The sequence below is a fragment of the Perissodus microlepis genome, chromosome 10 (genome assembly GCF_051167445.1).
Source record: "Perissodus microlepis isolate ML-2025 ecotype Zambia chromosome 10, ASM5116744v1, whole genome shotgun sequence".
Lineage (NCBI taxonomy): Eukaryota > Metazoa > Chordata > Actinopteri > Cichliformes > Cichlidae > Perissodus > Perissodus microlepis.
This window is the reverse complement of record NC_140470.1, coordinates 10,962,695-10,972,507: the sequence shown is the minus strand read 5'-3', so window position 1 is coordinate 10,972,507 and position 9,813 is coordinate 10,962,695. Positions and strand designations below refer to the sequence as shown.

At 42.4% G+C, this 9,813-nt stretch overlaps 1 long non-coding RNA gene across 3 annotated transcripts; it reads right to left on the bottom strand.

The window, feature by feature from the left end:
* Positions 1-5,969: 5,969 nt before the first annotated feature.
* Positions 5,970-9,812, bottom strand: LOC146378830 (uncharacterized). Of its 3 annotated transcripts, none has more exons than XR_014801522.1 (4): positions 9,208-9,812; positions 7,572-8,736; positions 7,297-7,426; positions 5,970-6,874 (listed from the first exon to the last, which is right to left on the bottom strand). It is a non-coding gene; the product is annotated as an uncharacterized LOC146378830 (long non-coding RNA). The 3 variants fall into 3 exon arrangements; XR_014801523.1 differs by lacking the exon at positions 5,970-6,874 and having other exon boundaries at positions 6,975-7,426; positions 7,572-7,717; positions 8,597-8,736; positions 9,208-9,771; XR_014801521.1 differs by lacking the exon at positions 5,970-6,874 and having other exon boundaries at positions 6,975-7,426; positions 9,208-9,811.
* Position 9,813: the final 1 nt, after the last annotated feature.

Below are 9,813 nucleotides of genomic sequence, written 5' to 3'. Positions count from 1 at the left end.
ATGTCCAAAAAACTCACTGAAAAGCCTTCAGCTAATCCAAAATGCTGCAGCAAGAGTACTGACAGGGACTAGAAGGAGAGAGCATATTTCTCCTGTTTTGGCTTCCCTTCATTGGCTTCCTGTTAAGTCCAGAATTGAATTCAAAATCCTGCTCCTCACATACAAGGTCTTAAATAATCAGGCCCCATCTTATCTTAATGACCTTGTAGTACCATATCACCCTATTAGAGCACTTCGCTCTCGCTCTGCAGGCCTACTTGTTGTTCCTAGAGTATTTAAAAGTAGAATGGGAGGCAGAGCCTTCAGTTTTCAGGCCCCTCTTCTGTGGAACCAGCTTCCAGTTTGGATTCGGGAGACAGAAACTATCTCTACTTTTAAGATTAGGCTTAAAACTTTCCTTTTTGCTAAAGCATATAGTTAGGGCTGGACCAGGTGACCCTGAATCCTCCCTTAGTTATGCTGCAATAGACGTAGGCTGCCGGGGGATTCCCATGATGCATTGAGTTTTTCCTTTCCAGTCACCTTTCTCACTCACTATGTATTAATAGACCTCTCTGCATTGAATCATATCTGTTATTAACCTCTGTCTCTCTTCCACAGCATGTCTTTTATCCTGTCTTCCTTCTCTCACCCCAACCGGTCGCAGCAGATGGCCGCCCCTCCCTGAGCCTGGTTCTGCCGGAGGTTTCTTCCTGTTAAAAGGGAGTTTTTCCTTCCCACTGTCGCCAAAGTGCTTGCTCATAGGGGGTCATATGATTGTTGGGTTTTTCTCTGTATCTATGAAGCGCCTTGAGGCGACTTTTGTTGTGATTTGGCGCTATATAAATAAAATTGAATTGAATTGAATTGAATTTGAATCAGGAGGGAACTTCACACAGCTCCAGGGATCTGTTGAAGATGCGAGTAAAGATGGGAGCCAGCTGTTCAGCACAGGTTTTGAGGCAGGAGGGTGAGACACCGTCTGGTCCGGGGGCTTTCCTGGGCTTCTGTTTCTGAAATAGTCGGCTCACATCCTCAGTGTGTACTCTGAGTTTCAGGGAGGAGGAAAGGGGGGTGAGAGGTGTGATGGAGGTCGTTGAGTCTGGAATGGGGAGGGTGGTGGTGGTCGTTGAGTCTGGATTGGGGAGGGTGAGGGTGAAGGGGGGAGAGGTGGAAGGTGTGTTGGGGGTCAATGTCTGAAGCAATGTCTCTGGGGAGGGGAGAGTGAGGCGTGGGAGTCTGTCTGTCTCAAACCTGCAGTAGAATGTGTTTAACTCGTTGGCCAGGTCTTTGTTTGCTTCAACAGTGGGTGGGGGGCGTCTGTAGCTGGTGATTTCCTGCAGGCCCCTCCACACTGACGCAGGGTCGTTGGCTGAGAGACGTTCTTCCAGCTTCTGGGAGTAGATCCTTTTAGCTGCTTTGATCTCCTTGGTCAGTGTGTTCCTGGCTTGCTTGTACAGGGCCCTGTCACCACTTCTGTAGGCGTCCTCCTTGGCCTTACGAAGATGTTGGAGTTTAGGAGTGAACCATGGTTTATTGTTGTTGTATGTGCAAAAGGTCTTTGTTGGCACACACACATCTTCACAAAAACTGATGTATGATGTCACAGTGTCCGTGAGCTCATCCAGGTTATCAGATGCAGCTCCAAAAACAGTCCAATCAGTGCAGTCAAAACAGTCCTGCAGTTCCTGCTTTGCTGCGTTAGTCCACTTCTTCACAGTTTTGACTACAGGCTTGGCACGTTTGAGTTTTTGCCTATAAACTGGAATAAGATGGACCAGGCAGTGATCAGAATGTCCCAAAGCTGCCCGGGGCACAGAGCGATAGGCATCTTTTAGAGTGGTGTAACAGTGATCCAGTATGATGTTGTCCCTGGTGGGGCAGTGACAAACAAACAAAACACTACATTTTCTGAAATATTTGTGGGTTTTTTCTTGTTTGTTTTTATACTACTTGAACACTAAAGTGACCCTCCAATGTGATGACAGTGCCAGCAGTGGCCCACAGCTCATTTAACGCTTTCTCCTAATTGGCTCATAACAGTCTCTCATATGTAAGAACTATGTAGGCTATCTCTATTTTAAAATAATGAGTGGGCAATGAGAGCATCTCCTCACTGTGTACTTTACTGACAACAGGACAACAGGGAATACAGAGAACTGACTGAGGACTTTTTCCAACTGGTGCCAGCAGAACCACTTCCAGATCAACACTCGGAAAGCCAAGGAGCAGGTAGTGGACTCCACCTACACCAGTGAACATCCAGAGAATGGGCATTAAGATAGCTGACTCATATAAGTGATCTGACCAATAAACTGATCTGGAGTAACAACAAAGAGTCCATCTACACAAAAGGATAGAGACGGTTGTATTTGCAACAGAGAAGTCTTTTGGAAGGGATTTGGAAGGGAGCAGGGAGAGCTCCTGAAGACCTTCTAGGACTCTTTGGTGGTATTGTCCATGGTTTATGGTGTGGTCTGCTGGGGACAGGAAGAAACTGAACAGGTTGATCAAGAAAACTAGCTCTGTTCTGGGATGCCCTCTTGACCCAGTGGAGGTAGTTATCTCTGTCAGATAACAGCTCCCACCCCATACAGGTCACCCTGACAACACTAAGCAGTCCCTTCAGTGACAGGCTGCTGCAGCCACAGTGTGCAAAGGGGACATTTTGGAGGCCTTTCCCTCCAGCTGCTGTCAGACTGTACACTGCACAACAGCAGTGAATGTACACCACATATGCACACACTGGAGTCTTTACATATATCAGTGTGCAATACTAAATACCTGCTACCATTAACACCCAAACACTGCACTATGAAATGTTTCATTCTTCTTCTAATAGTAATCTGTATTATTGCATCATATATATGTATATGTATGTATACAGATATATAGAGATAGATGGATATAGATATAGATATATAGACTTACATATATAAGTACATATCTATTTCTTAGTCTATATTTCTTCTATTTTTGCATTATTGCTGTTAGGTATGCTGCATGTGTTCATTTGTTCCTGCCTTGTGTCCTCTGCTGCAGTAACAATTTGAATTTCCCAACTCTGGGACTAACAAAGGTTATCTTATCTGAAATGTATCTAAACCCAGCTGATATCTAGCTACATTTTCTGGTGATTATCCAAATCACACTGGACTGAAGTTTACACACTGTATAATGCCTGATTTCTTGTAAATATTTAACGATGGCGTTATGAAATATATATTGATAAAATGTTTACCAGGCCACAGTGAACAATGAAAAATCAAATTAAAACAAATAATTAAAAACACTGAAAAACACTCACAAATATCGTTTTTTAGAGATGACGCATTTGTCTTAACCTGGTTATGCTGTACCATCCAGATGAAGACGTGAGCCAAAGAGCCTTTAAGTTTCATTTAATGAACTTACCTTTTCCTACATATGAGAAATGATCTGGTGTGAAGTAAATCGGGTTTTGTATATCTGTAGCCTCAGATGAGCATGAAATTTCAGTTTTGACCTGCTTAACAGCAGTCTCAAATATTAAAGTCTTGGTGTTACAAAATCAATTAACGAATGCAGCAACTGAAATATGACGCCAAGGGCCACTCTTAATACAGACAAATGAGGATGTGCTTGAAATGTTTGTTAAAACAAATAACTGGACCTTACTTGTTAAGCTCAATGTTCCCACTGTCACGTGGAGAAATAAATGTTTTTTCCCTAATAAATATACATTCATTTTAGGTCTAAAGTCTTCAGTTTTGAAACTTTCCATGTGGGATAACAAAATTAAAAAACAAACATACAAACAAACAAAAAAAAGAAAACACTCCAAAAAACAAGTGATACATGTGATGAAAGACTGGCATAATTTGATTTATAAGACTTTATTTGATATTCACATACTGTAAGCAGAAAACAGCTTTAACAAATCAAACTTTGTGGAAAGGACTAACACCAAGCTTATCCATCTTTTCCTGTAAAGAAAAACTAAAAAAATCAAACCAAAGTAATAAATTACAGATCTATTCAGCTGGATATAAAAGTTAATGTTAACAGTACCAAATTTCTGGAACACACGTCATGTGGAATAAAAACTGTCTCTGGCCTGAAATGGATTAAAATTAAGGGTGCAAACCTTTATTGTTTTGATGGATAGAAGTGAGTGTTATACGAAACCATTTTAATGAAAAGAAAATCAATTCTGAATCAGTTCTATACACCATAACACTGTTGTTCTGCATTCACAGACAATAGAATAATAACATAAAAAAGCAAGCATAAAAATTGGGTGTACAAGAGTTGCACATAAGCAAAACACTTGTCCAGCACAGTAGAAACTTTTCACTTCTGAGTTCAGGAAGTGAAAAGGATTGTTAGCCTGGTTACAAACAGGGAAAGGTGGTCACTCAGAAGAACAAGTAGCCAAAAACATATCAATCCTACATCTTCCTGAGAAAGGCTTTCCATCCACTTTATCAGGCCTGGCGTTTCTTAGAGGATGGGTCTCCACACCAGATTCTGGGGCTTCCACTCTCAAATTCAAACTTCTCCAAATCTTGACCAATTTCCTTTCCTTGGGCACAGAGGGTCTCTAATCCAGTCTTTTTGTCCCAGCAGATCCACATGAATCCTAACTAAAACGAGTCCTCCCTCCAGCATCATTAGATTATTTTAAAAGCAAAACCAGCTTTTAAAAAAAAAAAGTCATTTAAAATGTGCACTTTCATCCTGGAGTCTCCAAGGTCACCTGTCTTCCCTGCTGCAACAGTGTCCCACAAACAAAACAAAACAACAACCACCCCCTCCTTCCAGTTTCCTCTGCTCCCTGTACTCAACTCCAAATAGCTGGCAGCTGGACTAGAGTAGAACCTCCACTCCCACATGGATGTGGCAGACACCTCACAAAGACAAAAACACCAAAGCAACCCAAATGTTTAGTGGAGAATTCTCTCAGTTCTTTTCCACCATGCCACACTCTGCAACATATACAAGAGTTATCACACCAGACACAAGAGCAGAAGATAAAATTAAATGGCAGTATTGGTAACTCACTGCTAACTGAATACAAGGAAAATTCAGTTATTTTCATTAAGGTCTTATAGGCAGAGAGAGGTTCAAGGTTGAAAAGTGATTTATAACAAGTCCCCACACACGTACAGATAAAGCGTTAAAAGCACCTTACCAACAAACAAGAAGTGCAATAAATGAGTGAGATAAGATACATACTGTATGAGTGCAGAGGCCAGATAAGAAAAATTGTTAACATTTTACTTTTAAAATATGCAAAAGCATATCTTTATTGAATTGTGCGAGTCTTAAAATGGTAAGAACATTTTTTTTCTCCTTCAGTCTGAACTAGAGATCCCCATCACCATTACCATGTCTTCATGACCATCCAAGTTGATACCATGGGTGTATCTACTTGGATGATGAGGGGTAGCAGTAGCAGCCACCAATAGTTTTTTTTTTCCATTATCTTGGTCTCCCAGGAATCATGTAATATGATGATGATGATCTGTGGGGTGACATTAAAATAGCCAGTCTTCCTTTTAACTGTAAACCAAAAGAGAGAAAAAATAAAGAGATGCCAGTTGTGTTGAGTTCTGACTGCATCCTTAAACCTGACTATCAGTCGTCCATCTTTAAAAACTTGTACACAAAACCGTGTCTTGTCCTTGTAACCGTGTATTGAACACAGTTAGTTACTAATGATGCACATGAGGTTTAAAGCTTTGCACTGTCATGATTTGGCTGCGTGCGGGCCCCTCGGACCCTCCAGGGGAGACGAGGAAGTGCTGGCTGGGCTCTCCAGAACCCCCAGCGGAGACGAGGAAGTGCTGGCCGGGCTCTCCAGAACCCCCAGCGGAGACGGGCACAAAACCAGCAGGCATATGGTTCTGTGGCAGACATGAAGGTAGCTGGAGCTGCGCAGGGTACTGGCTCTGCCCAGGCAGTGATAACACGGTGCAGTCCTCAGTTGGCTTCTTAGCCTCCAGTGATCCAGAATCAGCTACGGGCTGAAACCCAGCCTCTGGGGAGGCCCTGGAGCGAGTTACTGTCTCTATGGTAGCCAGTTCATGAGAAACACCTAGGGTTAGGGTGAGGCTTTCTCCCTACAAGGAATGGATGGGTGAGAATGATTTGGAGACACAGGAGACTGAGCTGAGGGTGACACTGGGCTACAGGCCGGGCGGCTAACTGGGCTACAGGCTGAACTAACGGGGAAGCCACTGATTGAGCCAACCAAGCTGCGAGGGTTTTTAGAAGGGTGGCCGAGTCCTCCTTGCCTGGGCCACCCATGCCAAACACTTCAAAACAGAGGCTTGTTCTCAAATCCATGATAATGTGTTTTAACCCTTTAATGTCCAAGAAATTGACTGGACACGTAGTGGACGACAGGAAGTGATCAACAAACACTACCTCCAGTTGCCTCTTGTAGGGATCCACAGCGTGGATTATCCTCCAGTAATAATCCCCTACCTGCTCTAACCATTCCTCCTCCGGGGCAAAACGTGCGTCTGCTGAGTCCATTTTGTGGTCACGTCGTTTTGTCATGATTTGGCTGTGTGCGGGCAGGAGTCGGACCCAAAATGCAGACTCTCAGACACGAGGGATAAACTCAAAACCACAGCTTTATTCACTGGCAAGGGAAAAAGGCATGCAACACTAAACTAAACTGGAAAAGAATAACCTAACCTCACGGGGAAACACAGGGAGAATCACACAGCAATGAGGGATGACGCGACACTGACACAGAGAAACACAGGGCTTAAATACACTGGGGAATAACGAGGGGAATGAGACACAGAAGGGGATCCATCAACGGCAGATACTGGTCTCCATGGCACACAGATACTGGAGTGGTCTGACCTGACCACACTTGCACTGCTTACCCACAAAGTGGCTAGAGAGACAGAAAAAAGACAGAAAAGAAACAAAAAACACAAAGCCAAAGAATGTCATTTGCACACTAGCATGGACAATAAACGTAGACAGTGCACCCAGCAATTTTTGAACTTATAACCAAGTTTCAAGAGCAGTACTGGTATTGTACCGATACTGGCTGCTGTCTCATTGTTCAGAGAGCCTATCATTATGCAGAGAAAGGAATCTGTGTCTCTGGACCAAAATGACTGTATGTGTAGTGCTGTAGAAACAATACTGCCCAAAAACCCTGATGTTTCTATATGAGGAGACCTTCAAGTTTGCATATCCTCCTGTGAGGGTAAAGTTATGGGACATTTGCACTTTTTGCATGTAAGCCTGTCGGTCTTAACTGGAAGTTGAACTTGAGCTGTCTTGGCATCTTTCCCTTGTTTGACTCACCAGTTTTGCCCTGAGCTGAACCGCTGCCTCCTTCTCTGTTGTGGTACTCAGCGGTGACCAAGATGCTGTAACGTGTATCTGGCTGCAATGACTCCAGCATCACCTGCTTCTTCCCACCAGGGACCAGCACCTGCAGACAACAAACCACACTATCATCCCAACACAGTCAGAACTCATTTAAAGATTTGGGACTTATGGAATTTCTGGAATTCTCACACATGACAGCCGGCTGAAGCCCAGAATAGTTGAAGATGTAATGACTACAACCCACTCACAGTGTGTTCCTGGCTATCAGCTCCAGTCAATGCTGTGTAGGACACACGATACTGGAGGACATGAGCATTGGGAGATACTCAGCTGATCACCATGCTGACGGCAGTCTCATCAGAAACCGTGAGGCTGGTCGGGCCTCCACCAGACACTGCAGCAACATCATAGAAGAGATAAAGTACCACAGCTAACGACACTTAACACTCACTTTGTTCCTTTATAGGAGGAAAGTGCAAACTGTTTTTTAGACAATAAATGTAAAGTATAACAGAGAATGTGATACTTTGATTTGATACTTTTACCCTCACTACATTTATTTCATAGCTCAGAGTTCTAGTTACTCAAAGATGAGAATTTAGATGTGAAATTTAAACTTTAAGTGACTAGTACTTTGGGAACGGCCATCAATTACACAATGAAGTTCATTTACGTACAGGTTATTGTATTAGTAATGCTATATTATACATAGAGACAGAATATGACACGAAGGGCTACTGACCACAGAAAAGTAAAAGGTAACTGGGCCTATAGACTAACGGGAGAGAAACAAGCTTTCTGTGATTCTATGATTTTTATTTCTGTGTTTTTGTGGTAATCTTGGATATCTTAGGTTGTCTCATTACTGTCATACATATCCTATCATTAAAACATTGGCTTCTAACAACTAACAGTGTCTCGAAAATAATTTAATAAATAAACAAATAATATAATAAAAAAAATAAAAAAGGATGATTGACTCAAATGCATGACTTTTAACTTGTCTATTTTTTAGGCTGAACACTAGTGCTAATGTGACTTAGGTAAATGGTTTCAGGCTCTCCCCTCCTGTGTTTGAGAAATGCTCAGGATCAGAAAATGTGTGAGTCACAGGTGCTATAGCGTACGGCCACAGCTTCACTCTGAGCTCCATCTCCATAGAGTGCAGACAGTGATATCTGATACTCCTTAAGACACAGGACAACAGTTTATTGAGATATTGTATTTTTTATTTCATAATATGTACTCCAACAACCCAATAGTTCTTCCTCACCTGCCTCAGGTCGCCTCCACTTAGGGAGATCCACTTAATGAGGTAAGAAACATCATCATCATCTGCAGCTTCCCAGCGCACCGTGATGTCACTGTCTGAGAAATTAGTTATCCTAAGGTCTGAAGGAGGAGGCACCTTCACTAGAATAAAAGAATAATGTGTATGGGAATTTTTTAAAAATGGGAAAGCTACATCTTTATATCTTTCATTATTAATAACATTTACAGTATCTGTGCAAAAGTCATGAGCCACACGCTGAAGTATTTCATTGGACATTATCTGTTTTTTCCAATCCTTTTTAATCCAGTTCTTGTACCTGACCATTTTCTGAGTAATGTTTTTTGTTTGTTTGTTTGTGTAAACACTTGTTTTGTTTGTTTGTGTAAACACTTTGCACTGACCATTATTGGAGAATTAAAAAGCACCTAATTCAAGGAATATGTGTACACATAACAGAAAACTTGAGAAAGAACCAATTTTAAATCTTTAAGCACTTTGTAACTAGCGGCCTGTCACAAAAACACATTTTGTATAGTGTTTTTTTTATTATCTTGTTAATAAAATGTATACAAATGTGTGTGATTAATCACAATGTGTTAGTGTGTAATCACCCTGAGACATGCATGCCTGTCTGTAAGAGTCAGATCTAAAGCCACTTCTGATTTGGAGATGCAGCCTGCAGATTGTGTCCAGATTATCCCAGCTCTCTTCACTATATATCCAGGCTTCACTTATCAAATCTGTAAAATTCAAGGCTGGTCCTTAAAAGTTCCCAACAATGCAAAAACTGCATAGCCACACAAGTCCCAGCGTTTCCCACCGCAGCAGCTGTGAAACGAAAGAGGAGAAAGGATGAATGAGTGTTTGCTTATCGGCTCTCCGCTCTCCCCCAAGCTGGCGTTGTTCTTGGTAGCCATGACAACGGAGATAGTCCCAGCTTTGTAAATACAGGCCCCAACACCCCAAAAAAGAAAAGAAAGAAAACATTGGGATTCCCTGCGCAGACCAGGAATCCCCCTAGCAGACTGAAGCGACAGAGAGGATTTGAAGTCAGTGAGTGTATGTGTGTGTGAGAGTGATCGAGCCTCGACTCGAACCAGCGCCTGTCTGTGCTTCAATTGCCAGGGGCCGGCAAGTGCTCTGCGCCACCTGCCGGCCGTGGAAGCAGTACAAATTTGTTATATTTGACTTCTCTGAATAGAAATTATTTTTGAAAA